General features: G+C 40.0%; 1 long non-coding RNA gene across 1 annotated transcript; it reads left to right on the top strand.

Moving 5' to 3' along the window:
• The first annotated feature begins 1,047 nt into the window (after positions 1-1,047).
• LOC105544536 lies at positions 1,048-5,779 on the top strand. The gene is made up of 4 exons (XR_001006778.1): positions 1,048-1,941; positions 3,246-3,311; positions 4,642-4,714; positions 5,456-5,779. It is a non-coding gene; the product is annotated as an uncharacterized LOC105544536 (long non-coding RNA).
• The last annotated feature ends 7,798 nt before the right edge of the window (positions 5,780-13,577 follow it).

Below are 13,577 nucleotides of genomic sequence, written 5' to 3'. Positions count from 1 at the left end.
AAAAAATGTATTTTGTCATCAAAATAATTTATAAAGGAGCATGCCACATGTGTACAAAATTTTTTAAATGCACAGTTTATTACCCGAAGAAATAAACTGACATAACTATTTGAAGTACAAATAAGTGTAATTTTATTTTGAAATACGCAAATACGTGTTGCCAAATACTGTTTTCGTCATGGTGTAATCCACTTTCAGTAAACAACTCAATGAAGTTTATAAACTTCCTATGAACAATAACAAATGAGTCATCCTATTCAAATCAAATAAACAAACAACTAGTGTATCTATTATTTGTAAGGTCCTGTGATCAAAAGGTACAGTCGTTTATAGCCAGTGCTTTACTCAAGTCCTTTCTTGATTGATACATGGGTGGCAGATGGATAGAGATATCCCACGTATCTATCACCTGTCTCTACATTGTTCTTTTCCGGTATTTCATCCAACCTCCGCTGAAGATAGCTTGTGTGACTTTATTATAGAAATAAAGTTCACAATAAAGATGATTTACATACAGAACTCTTATATTTTCATTCAAGGAAAAAACAAAAACAAAAACAAAAAAAACCACAACATGGTGGTGCCAGTGACAGTCTGTGTTTTGGGGCAGGATAGAAACTAACCTGTTTCAGATATCCGACATTCTGGCAAACTTATTAGGAACAAAAACGCTCGGGACTCAATGCACCAACCTGAGCCCGGCTGATTAGGCATTGTAAAGCAGTGTTCTAAAAGGAAAGGCCTTCACTTAAACAGTGCTACAAAGTGTTCAGCTTTCTTTCATATACAAACTTTCGCCAGAAAAGGCGTTTTAAGCCGAGGGTAAAGATTTTGTGCGTCCACCGTTCCCATCTTCAACTTTTTAGAATCATAGCCATTTAAGTACCGGACCCGTCTTCAGATTCTCACTTTGCGACACAGCTTTGGCCGGACTTGGCTTGATCTGGGCGCCAGGATCGGTCCCACCACCGAGCTGGGAGCGGTTTGTTCCTAGTGGATCAGGGCGGGTGTGTTGCCGGAGTCGCCGTCTATTGGCTACACTCCCGCGGACTGTCTGGGCTTTCCGACACCTGATTGGATGGAACGGCCCTGTGTACGCCGACATCATTGGAGGACGCTGGAGCCAGGGGGCGGAGCGGATTCCCCAGGATTCTTGACCGGGCGCGCTAGTCCGCGGAGCCGGGCGCGGGGCGCGAGAGCGGAGCTGAGCGGGCGGCTGCGGAGGGAAGGTCTCCTAGGCAATTGGGGTCTTTGAGGCGAATACGAGGCTGGGGCCGGTTACCGACCGGCCGCTTCTTGCCGAGGCAGTCCAGGCTTTTCCCCTGGCAGTGGCCGCGGCGAGACAGCATCTGTCAACGCTCCTCTTTTCCCCTCCTCCTCCGGCCGGGCCGGGCTCCGCCGGCTGCGGCCGAGAGGACGCGGGACCCGGCGCGGTGAGCCCATCAGCTGTCAGGCGAGCGGCGAAGCGGCCGGAGGGCGGCGAGAGACACACAAAGAACGCGGTGGGCGGCGGCGGCGAAAGGGGGCGGCAAATTCGGGACGGCAACTCCTCCCCGCGCCCGCCGGTGCCACCGCCGCCCGGGCTTGGTCCGAGGCCGCGCAGACAATGCGGCCGGGCCCCAGAGTGCGGGGCGCCTGCGCTCCCCAGACCCCAACTTGACCGTCACCCTGCTCACCCAGCCCCCTCCCGGGATAGGGGCGCCCCCCTCGTTCCGGCAGCCGGCGAAGGAAGTCTGTCCGCGGCCGCGTAGCCCGGCAACTTGCAAGCCGGGAAAAGTTTGCGGCGCCTCCGCGGGGCGGCGCGACGCGGCCCGCCCCACGCGTCCGCGGTCACCGAGGGTGACTTTCTCGACTCGTCGTCAGCCGGGGCCGCAGCGCGGCCGACGAGGACTGCGGGGAGGGCCGGAGTCGGTCCGAGGGCTCCCGCACCTGGGGCTGCGGGTGAGTCGGCTTTGGGCGCGGTGGGCTCAAGTGGTTTAGGGCACCTGGGCTTGGGAAGAAGGCGCGGAGAGAGTCTTTAATACTTTCTGGAGCTGGCGGGGAGAACAAATAAAAGTGCGGTAGCTTGAAGGGCACTGACATGCCACTGACTTGGGAACCGTATCCGTGGGAACCCTTCGGGGGCCGGCGCGACCAAGGGCCTGTGCGCGGCTGGGTGGGAGAAGGAAGGGTTAGAAGGTCGCGGACTAGCTCTGCCTGCGACTGGCCCAGCTTGACCTTGGACAAGTGACTTAACCACTTAGATTTTCTCGTGGGTAAAATGTGGGGCTACAGCAACGTGGTCTGTGGTGTCGTCCGGTTTTTAGACTACATCTCCGTTTTGAGATTTTCCTGGGGCCTCAACACGGTACGCGAGTTATGAAGCGGTAGGCCAGGATATGTTTATATGCGCCTGGATTCACCTTTCAGCCTAGTCAGAAGTAACTTTTAAGTCTGATGTTTTAAAACACTAGTATTTAAAGGCTTTCCTTCACTGAAAAATAAATTACCCATTGCTTATTTTACGAACCTTAGGATTGTCGTATTTTGTTGCACCATTTGGAATTCTAGGGGCCAGGGTGAGGACAGAGAGCCAAGCCTGAGGGTGAAGTGGCAGGTGCCCCTGGCGATCCCTGCCGGATCCAGTTGAGGGGAGAACAAAGCATTTATTATGCATAAGAGAGAGTGAACAGGGCAGGTGTTTGTATTTTTGTTTTCTGTATTCTACTGAAAACTTTTTTTTGGGGGGGAGCGGGCAGTGGAGGAGGGGACAAAGAAGAAAAATGTCAAAAAAGAAAAAATGTCATTTATACCCAAAGTAAATCTTAAACTAACGTAAGTCTTCCTTACAGGAACAGCAACACATAATACAAGTACATCTTGATCTAATTTTAATGAAGGATTGAAAATAGCTACTGTGTTCAGTATTACTGACGCCAAGGCAGCTCACTTACATAATCTTCTTTGTTGAGATGTGTTAGTGGCATGTATAATTTTGATAAATAATTAATGTTAAAGGTTTAGTCTGGCAATGGTGTCGAAATACTGTCACAAGTTGTATTGCAAGACAATGGTGTGTGAACTTTTGGTTATCATAATAACCTACAGTTTCTCTCTAAACAGTAAAATCAGACATTTTTCGTAACGAAAATTCTCTTAAATATTGCATGTGTACTTTGTCAGTAGTGTATACAGGAGAAATTATTTTGTTCTGTAACTGACAAAGTCTTTCAGTTTTCTCACCATTTCATGAGAGTGAATTCCAGATGTCAGGTACTTCACTGGGCATTTTCTCTTCATGGAGCTTATAGCAACAAAAGTTATTTACAAACGTAAGTGCATAAATACAGATACTCAACAAATACTTGCTGAATAAAACACTCAGATAAGAATAATTAAAAGTCCATCTTGTCCATCCTTAAAGAGAATGATGATTGTGCTTTAGTGGAGAGAAGGAAGGTGTCAAAGAAAGAACTGGCAGCAAAACAGAGCTTAGTTCCAGTATCTAGCCTAAGCGTTTGTACTTTAAAACAGGTATACACATTTGAAAAAAGACAAAGACAAGTGATAGGGTTTCTAGGAGAAAGACAGCAGTATTGATTTAATGTAATACATTTTATGGCCTAGTTTTGTTTGAAGAACACGAACCTTTGTAAAGGTGTATTTCTTAAATAATCAGTGGCTGTTTGCATTGTGATTGGATGTCTAATTAAATGGCCTAATCGTAACCATAATATCTCACTTGAATGCTGTCTGATGTTTTTAAATTCATTTTTAAAATAGCTTGAAATAAACCAATTTAGTTACATGAAGGACAGTATACCTTTTGGAATCAACTAAATCCACAGTGGGGAAAATTATTATCAGTGTTTCACCAAATGTAAATTAAGCACCGGAAGTAGCATCTTGCCTAGAAGGTCTTCACTCTAGACCATCACTTTGTGTAGAAGAGGTCTGATGTGGAATGTAGACTGCAGTGAGAGATGCCATTATTCCTCCGAGGGTCTATTTGGTTATTTGGTGACATGAAAATACTAACACAGCCGCCTCCCGCCCCCTCCTCCGCCACACTTCAACATTTGTAAACCTGGCAACTTCTGGAAAGCCTAGTGGCCTTATTTCAAAGTAACTACTCAACCTAGAACTTAGCACTGATATTTGAACAACCCATATTGTAGAATATGGGTTCTCCTCTGTGCAGATTTGCTGGCTTGGCTATCTTACAAGAGATCACAGCAGTGTATCTCATAGTGTAGTCCTCAGATCACCTGTGTCAGAATCACCCATAGTCCTTACAAAACTTCACACTCCTCAGCACATCCCACATTTACATAATCAGAATGTCTGTAAACAGAATCTAGAATTTCTTTTCGTAAAACCCATTTATGCCTAGCGTTCCATTATTGGAATGCTAAACTTGTGGGAGTTATTTCTATCCTACTGCTCAAGGTCATTGCCAAGGTCTGATTTTTCACAAAAAAATTTGCAGCCTCTGGCATAAATGGGTTAATGAGCTCCTTCAAAAGTGAGAGTTAATTAGACTAAATTTTAAGAATTAGTGTTAAGAGTTTTCTTGCCACAGTTGTAATGCTCTTGTTGCTTTCTTCTAGGAACATTAAAAAGCTCCCCAGATGCTCCCTGCTCTGATCATTTCCCCTACAGCACCAGACATGTTGGCATCATCTCTTAGTTGGGCCCTGTGACCAGGGAACCCCTCATGAAACCACCTCTGCAGGTAAATCAACATAGAATGTACCACTTACAAGCAGAGTTAAGGCTGCTTTGGGGACACAGGGCTCAAGAGACCACAGTTCACAGACCCCTCCTACTAGTGGGATACTCCTACCATCCTCCCTAACCTGTTGGTGATTTGTAGGAGTGGCAGTCCCAGCCTTCTCTTCAACTAGGGAGATACGGTTTCAAGCAAATGATTGGGAATAGACCCTAAAGGACAGATGACCTGAGAGAGAACAGACAAGAATGCTGAATGGAGGGCTGTCCCTTCAACATCCTTCAAGCCACACATTTCAAAAATTTTAGTCCTAAAGCAGATAATTTGGCAAGCAAGTGTGGCTAAGCCCAGGCACCTCTGTTCTTGGTTGTCAAAACTTTAATCTACAAACTCATATAGTGGCTCTATCTATAAATGCCCAACACATAAATGAGAATTTTCAAGCTTATCAGTTAAAAAAAGGGAGGCAGTGATTGTTTAGAAGAGAGGTTCAAAGCATAGGTTGAGGAGTCAGCCAGTCCTGATTGCAATCCTAGTTTTGCCATTTACTGCTTGAGTGGCTTCAACCTACGTCCTTGACTCTCTAAGTTTCAGTTTCCTTACTTGAAAAATGTCTCATAGGAGTTGTTCTGTAAATTATGTAAGACTATAAATTAAAACATCAGCTAATAAATCACACAGTATATATTTAATATATGTAGCTTTTAATTTATTGTAATAACTTTTTCAAATTTCCTTTTTAAGCCTGGAGAGTTGCTGTAGAAGAAGGAAAAAAAGAGGAAGACAACGCAACGCAGGAGGAGATAAGTACCTCTGGACAAAATGGAAGTAGTAGTTGTTGAACAGAGGGAAAAGGGATGGGAGAAGGATGTGGACTGCAATGTTGCAGTGCCAGCTAATAACTTTCATCATGTACCTCCTTGGCTCAGGTACTGTCTCTTCTACTCTTTTCCTTACTTGTACTACCTTATTTAGCCCTTAATTATATACTTTCTTGACTCACTTTCAGAAACACTGATTATGTGGTCTGCCTCAAAGACAGAATCCTAGTTTTGGATTTTAGCCTTACTGATCTATAGCCTTGCAGGGGCTTACGGATGGCAGCTGTCCCTCCCCCTTGGGATCTAGCTTTTGGAAATATTGAAGGGAAGAGATTTCTATGATCTTATAGGAAAAGATCCACAGTTCATCTCCAAATTTGCTTTTATAGAGATGTGTGTGTCACCAAAACATGGAGATATGGTCAGAGAGGCCCCTACCCCCAGACTTTTAATATAATTTTGCTTTCTAGGGCATTTGTTCTTGTCAAATACTTTCTCTTCTATCAGCTCACTTGTTCCTCACAAAAGCCCAATAAGGTATTAATAGTATTAAACAGACCCCTGTGAAGCACCTCAAGTCTTTCTCTCTTCCCACTTCCATTCTTGCACACCTTTTGCTAGACTAGTCTCTGCGTTCATCACATCAGGTTTCTAAAATTAAAGTCCCCTAATAACTTTCTGTTTGTTCCCTCATCAAATTGAACCTTTTATGCCTGGCTTATATGGTGGCCTTAAAACCCCATTTTCCTCTAAACATTGTCTCTCTAGTTCAGGAACGTGGCAGGCTCAACACGTGTGCATGAGCCATATTGCTTCCCTCATTAGTGATACCTCCTCTCAAACCACCCAGATTCTACTCATTCTTCAATGTCCAGCTTCTCCTTGGAGCCTTCCCAGATCATTAGCTTCTTAAAAATCCCAGCTTTCTCTGAATTCCGACGGTAGCCACAGTTATTTGGGCAATTATGTCCTGGTCTTAAAGTCCTAATGGAAAAAAAAAAAAGTATATGATGGACTTTATGAAGAGAAGAAAGCACTGGACTGAGTTTTAAGACATCTGCTAAGGAGCCGTGTAAGCCAAACCAGGTTACTTTACCTCTCTGGATCTTTATTTGCTGATCTGTTAAGTGGAGAGGATTGGGTCAGATAATCTTGGTGGTCTATGCTCATTCTGAGGTTCTTGGACAACTTGACCTAGTTCACGTGGGATGGGATTGAAGATCTTACTGAGTTTTTGGATGGAAATGGTCAGTAATGGGCACTCAGTGCCTTCAGGACTTGTTCTGTACTATCCCAGAAATTTCTGATGCTAAACGTGGCAGTTTTTAAATGCCATATTCCTTTTTTCCAAACTCTTTAACCACAAGAATTCAGGGAAGGTTAATGGGGGGTGACTTAGGTATCTGGATAATATGTATTGTGGACAATATAGCATTATCCTTGGGAATGATTTCATATTGTTGAATAAATAGCATCAACTTCTTGATAAACCTTAGTCCTGAGCATTTCATCTTCATTGGATGGTACTATATAGTAATATATTTATGTTTTCTTTTAATCATTTCATAACTTAGAAAATACTAACAGAGTCAAAACTCTAGGATAAGTGATATATGAGTTTTCTGTAGTAATCTGGTTGGAGACATGTTGTAATTCTGCATATATATGTACACTTATCCCATGCACGTTATGCTTAAACTAAGAAGGATACCCCTGAATTAAGAGGTGCTGTTATACATTGACCAGACTTAAGAATATCTCTTTAAAGTGTGTTGACATTTAATTGACCTTTGAAAGTTCATTCTGTTAATCATACTCAAAGTGCTAAAGCTATGGTTGACTGCTCTGGTGTTTTTATATTCATTCGTGCTTTAGCATATAAATTCTTCAACATAATTGCTACTTATTTAGCAAGAGTTTCCTTTCTTTGAAAATGTGAGTTGTGCTTGTATTTTCGTGTCTTTCTTTTTTTTTTTTTAACTTTGCTTCAGGCTGGGTAGTGGTAGAGGTTTGAATTAAAATGTTTTCCTGTCAGTAGTTGTATGAGGTGTGGCTTCTTAATCTAGAAGTAATGGAAATTTCTTGCTTAAATGAAGTGCACTTTTCTTCCTGCAGAAGTTAGAACTCAAGTTACAATGCTGAAATTTAGACAAGCTTAACACTTCAAAACTGGATATCTTTAGCAGAAACTTTTGGAAATTTTAAATTCCATTTGTGTAGATTAAAAATATCAGTGCTAATACTTTCTATTAAATAAGGATTTATCTATTTTCATAAAACCTCTAATTATATTCCTTGAATTGCTGTGAGTAGAATTTTGTTGTAAACACAGTATTTTTTAAAATCTCATATATTTTTAAAATCTTAACATTATATTACTATAACTTAGAGAACAGATGTTTACATGTATAAATTTTTCTAGCTCTTAAATTCGTGAAATCAGTCTTTCAGAAGTAATTTTTAATATGGTTAGCTGTCTTACAGGTTTGTAAGTTGGTATTTCAATTTAAAATTTTTTCAATTTATATTTCAATGACCAGGAAAAAATAAACTTGTTGCTAAATTCTAATAGAAAAACACACACACACACACATAATTGTTAGTATCTGGTAATTTATCTTGAGACTCCAGACATGTTTTTAGAATATTTTTACCTTAAAAGCAATTTTAAAATAGGAAAATAAAAGTTTAAAGCAGAGTTTTTACTTTCATGAGGTAATTTTATACTTTGCAGATAGGTAGGCCCATATTCAAGATCACTCTGATCTCTGTTTATAGTAAGTTTTGATGCCATTATATCATTTACTTATTTACACATTATAAACATAGTAGATAGCCCCATTGTCATGAAGCTGACATTTTCTTATCTCTTTTTCAATATTGTCCCCCCCTTTTTTTTTCTGTTTTCATCATAGCTGTCCTTTTCATTTTATTGTAGCCCTGACTCAAAATGAAAGTAAGTTTGTTCCTCTTAAACATTTCACTTGAAACTCTTTTTTTAGAATATACAGTGAAATGTCTTGAATAATATTATCTAAATAATACCTAAAGAATGCAAATGACGTGCAATGCTGAATAGTCAGATACAGGATGTTCCATGCTGAGGGTAGACTCATATTTCCACTTTATAAAATGTGGTTTCAGAAAATAAATAGATGTGTTTCTTCCTTAATAATTAGTGTTTCAGGACCAAAATTGACTAAATATGGAAGTTTAAGATAAAGCCTGGTTTCTTAGGGAATCTTTCTCAGTCCTTAGTAACTCTATAGGATTGATGATACAGTGACAACTTCAATACGCTCAGTGTTCTTTTCTGTTTGAAGTCTGTTTTACCATTGTAAAAAACTTATTGTCGTTTGAATTTGGGTATGTGCATTCAGAGATAGTTTCCTTTATTTTTATTTTATTTAAACAAATACTTTCATGTCCCAAACACTTTATAAATACTGGAATATTTAATCCTCTTAACTCTGTAATTGTAATTATCTTCATTTTACAATTGAGAAAACTAAGATACAAAGTTTTATTTAATGGTAAGGCCTTAAGTAAGCAGAGCATGATAAGTGTAAGCAGAGAGGAAAACTTAGTAGTGCTAAGAAGCAACAGAAGTATGTGCAAGAGTTTGGGAAGATGCGTCTACTTGGAAAGGATCAGGGACTCAACTGGGATCAGTCTTAAAGAGCAACATGTCCTCCTTCCTCAATTTTAAGCCTTTGGGCTCTAGAAGTAAAGGGCAAACTTAGAAAGAGGAGGCACTCCTCAGGTTTCAGCTGACTGTTCCAGCCTGGTGAGGTGGCTGTACTGGCTCATGTGATTCTCATAGGGCTACATGAACCTATGTCTTACCTCCTCCTAGCATTTCTTGGCTGACTCCTGCTTTTTTGGAGGGTTTAACTTCTCTCTCAGCTAGAAGGTTAGGCATTGCAAATACCAGTGGGTAATTTTTTTCTTAGCTTTAACCCCAGCCCATTTCATCCCCCTCTTTGCCCTTTGTATATTCTTTTGAAAATATGATCCAGTAGTGTTTATGAATGTGTGTTGTATAAAATTTAGAGATTGATGTTAACAGAATTAAAGGACAAAGCTGTCTTTTTTGTTGGAATTGGGGATGGAAGAAGATGGGAGAGCAACTAAAAGCAGGAAATATGGAGAAAGGAGAGACATTGTGGAAAAGAAGAGATATATTGAGGGGAAAAAAAAGAGGGTGAAAAAATGAAGAATTACTGATGTGCTTCACACCCACACCTCCTCTCCAACTTCACAGTAACAGAGGCAATGTCACTGTCTTTTACCTGACAAGTGCTTTACCAGGGAGTTGTGCCTGGCATCGTGGGAGTGGAAAATTTCTCCCTTTTGCATTTTGAGACTTGGGTGTGCTGCTTTAAGATGCCACTGGTATCTAAGTAATGTTTGTTTATACTGGATATTTTTCTCTGTAGCCTTTGTGGATTGGACTTGTAATATAAACAATATTGTTAGCAGAACTGCAGGTACTCTATTGCTATGTTTATTTTATTAGTTAAAAAACTACCAGAGCCCTAGGACTTCTGAGCACATTTAGAAAATACCAGAGGCAATTTTAAGACTAGCGTTAGAAAGAAAGAAAAAAATAAGAATAAAACTAAGACTTGCGTACCTTAGAATCCTAACCGATGTGGTGATTTTTAAAAATTAATGTTTCAGAGACTCTAAATTAGGGTAGTTGGTTTCATCAATTACATTTTTTAAGTTAATATAAAGTACTTTTGTATATAAGTTCTCTTTTCTTAACAGATAATTTAGGTAAAATGGAAGTGTGGCATTTTTTGTTCCATAGAATGTAAAATTAATGTCAGAATAAGAATTCTTTCGGGAATTTAGGATTTTTTGGGTGCTTCTCAAATCATCTATAATGACTTTTCTTTATAGAAAAGGTAGATTATTCATTGGTTTTTATGAAAAACACTAAGTTTAAATAGCTAGGTGTGGTGGCGCAGCTGTAGTCCCGCTACTCGGGAGGCTGAGGCACGAGAATTGCTTGAACCTGGGAGGCAGAGGTTGCAGTGAGCCGAGATCGCGCCGCTGCACTCCACACTGGTCCAGAGTGAGATTCCGTCTCAAACCAAACAAAACAAAAATATTGAGCTAATCTTAATGGTAAAAATCTAGATTTGAAGAAATTTATTTTAAAACAGTTGTTCATTTGTCAAATAGAAAAGTATGATCTTAGCAGGTTTGGTTAGATCCTTATCTGAAATAAAGTAAACTAAAGATGTTTTTCTTGATCAATGCTTGGGAATCACCAGTAAATTGGGGGATAGAAAGCAGGAAAAGGAGCTTTTTTTCTTATTTTTTTTCATTTATCAGTTTCTCCCACTTGTCCATCCTTTCCTATAATCATGGAAATTTTTATTTTTTGCACTGTTCTCCCCATTTGTTTATCCTAGATTGCCACCACAGCAAGGTTTTCTAGAGTTAGGCAGAAAGAGAACCTGGGCCTAGAAGCTAATGGAAGCTATCCCATGCTTTCTCAGACTCTCTTTCCTCCCTAGAGATAAGAGGAGCAAAACAGGAGTTGATGGCTCATTGCTGTTGCTTCTGTGGCTGCCCTGTTTGGTTGACCTGAGCTTTTTTAAAAAACCTCCACTCTTGATGCTTAACTCTACGAATAAAATTAGGGCCAGTCACACTGTATTTTCATCATCAGTTATCCCTAGTGATTCAAATTTAGCACAAACCTGCTGTGAGTACATATTAATTAGGTGAATACAGTAGAATGCAATCATAACATGAGTCTTTTAATAACTATTCTTTGTTTGATTTTTATTTTAGAAGTTTGCAGTTATTTTGTTGAAAATCTAGAAGATCTTTATGTGAGCACCTGAGGTTTGGGTAGCCCCACAACAGTTTAAATCAAACGTTAACTTGCAGTAAAACTCTACTGAAAGTGTCTTTGATTTCGAGGTGCAGAGAGCTGTTTCAAGTTAAGTTGCTATATTAGTCTGTTCTCATACTGCTAATAAAGACATACCTGCAACTGGGCAATTTATTTAAAAAAGAGGTTTAATTGACTCACAATTCCACATGGCTGGGGAGGCCTCACAAAAATGGCGAAAAAGCAAGGGATGTCTTACATGGTGGCAGGCAAGAAGTTTGTGCAGAGGAACTCCTGTTTATAAAACCACCAGCTCTCATGAGACTTACTCACTACCACAAGAGCAGTATGGGGGAAACCACCCCAGTAATTCAATTATCTCCACCAAGTCAAGGTGAGATTTGGGTAGGGACATAGCCAAACCATATCAGCTGCCTATTCTCCTGTGCAGTGACATAAAGATCTGATAACCTGATTTAAAGCTTGGACTCTTAAGATTTTTGTTTTTTTCTTTTTTTGCGCCAGAGTATCTGTGTCGCTCAAGCTGGAGTTCGGTGGCATGAACAGGGCTCATTGCAGCCTCAACCTTCCAGGTTCAAGTGATCCTCCCGCCTCAACCTCCAGAGTATCTGGGGCTACAGGCATGTGCCATCGTGACAGGCTAATATTTTTATTTTATTTTTGTAAAGATGGGTTCTCACTTCTGGGCTCAAGCAATCTTTCTTCAGCCTCCTAAAGTGCTGGGATTATAGGCGTGAGCCACTGTACCCTGCTGTAAAGAATTTCATATCCCTGTTTTCGGTATGCTGTGTCACTGTTTGCCATGGGTAAAGGTATATGAATCTCTTTTATTTTGCTGCTTGCAACCCAGTTCCCATGCCAAACCCAATTTGTATCCAAACACACAATATTGAAGACAAGTTCTTCTATAGAAAGCTTCATAAGCCAGTTACTGACTACTGTGTCTGTAAATATACTCAAACTATTTTGTAGTCTTGCTATTTTAAAAAATGTGTGGGTGTGGGAAGTAATGTTGAATGAATTCAGGGTAATTGGTGGTTCTTTGTATTAGGAAAACTCACACTAGTTAAGGGAAGTCTGTTTTCATGATTCATGTATGTTTAACTTAAAAACAAAATTCTGCCATCCTTCCCTCTCTCCAGTTTGCACTCTACCTCATAAATTCAAGCAATGAAGGAATTTAAATAATAGAATTTTATAACTGAAAGGATTATGGAGAGAATCTATTAACCCTCTTATTACAGTTGAGAAAATAGATGTCCAGTGGGGTCAAATGAGATCACATAGCTCGTTTAAAAGCCCAAATAACATTTTAGTAGTTTATATCCATTAGTAAACACTGTTCTATTTAATTTGCCCTAACATGTTCATAATCAGAGTCATAATAAGGAAAAACCACTAATATGTGTGTGGTACTTTCTTGTCACCTCTTGTGGCACCTTAGTCACTTCTCAAAAGAGGTCTGTAAGGTGTCGGTATCCCGGTTTCCATTCAGGGAGAGAACAGGCTATGAGCCTAAGAGACCTGTCTGTGCCAGTCACTATCAAAACAGTCTAATGCTACGAGTTTTCCCACCTTGGCAAAAGCGTTGGCTGGTCTCTGGACAGTTCTCATAGACCACAGGATTGGGCGGAGGGGGAACCACATCTTCATGTTAGGGCTCTAATCTGTACCAATTATTAACTGTTGTCTCTATTTCATCACTTTTTAAAGGGGAAAAAAAGCAGTTTTTAAAGAACTGTGAGATTTTAAATTGTTCAAAAGAAGTATGCTGGATAATTATAAGTAAGGTGTGTTTTAAAGATCTTCTTATCGACATCTTAAAATTAGCCAGTATATACTGAACATCCACTGTATAAAAGGCACATTATGGGGTACTGCAGTAGGTACAGCAGTGATTGAGACAGAATCCTAGCCTTCAGGGAAGAGGTATATGCAGTGTTCTCTCCTTCCAAAGATTACCTAGATAGAGAACTGTTAATAAGAAATATCTTGGTACCGTCTACATTACTCTTGAGATATAAAATATATTACTTCTTATGTCTAAAATGGGTCAGTTGTTTCTAAAACAATTTGTATTAAAGTATTCGCATTAAAAATTGGTAAAATACAGAAAAATAGAGGGGAAAAATCATGAATTTTTAACATGATTATGTCAGTTTCTTTCTTG

The sequence above is a fragment of the Mandrillus leucophaeus genome, unplaced genomic scaffold, assembly GCF_000951045.1.
Source record: "Mandrillus leucophaeus isolate KB7577 unplaced genomic scaffold, Mleu.le_1.0 Scaffold300, whole genome shotgun sequence".
NCBI classification, from domain to species: domain Eukaryota; kingdom Metazoa; phylum Chordata; class Mammalia; order Primates; family Cercopithecidae; genus Mandrillus; species Mandrillus leucophaeus.
This window is presented reverse-complemented; position numbering and strand designations above follow the sequence as displayed.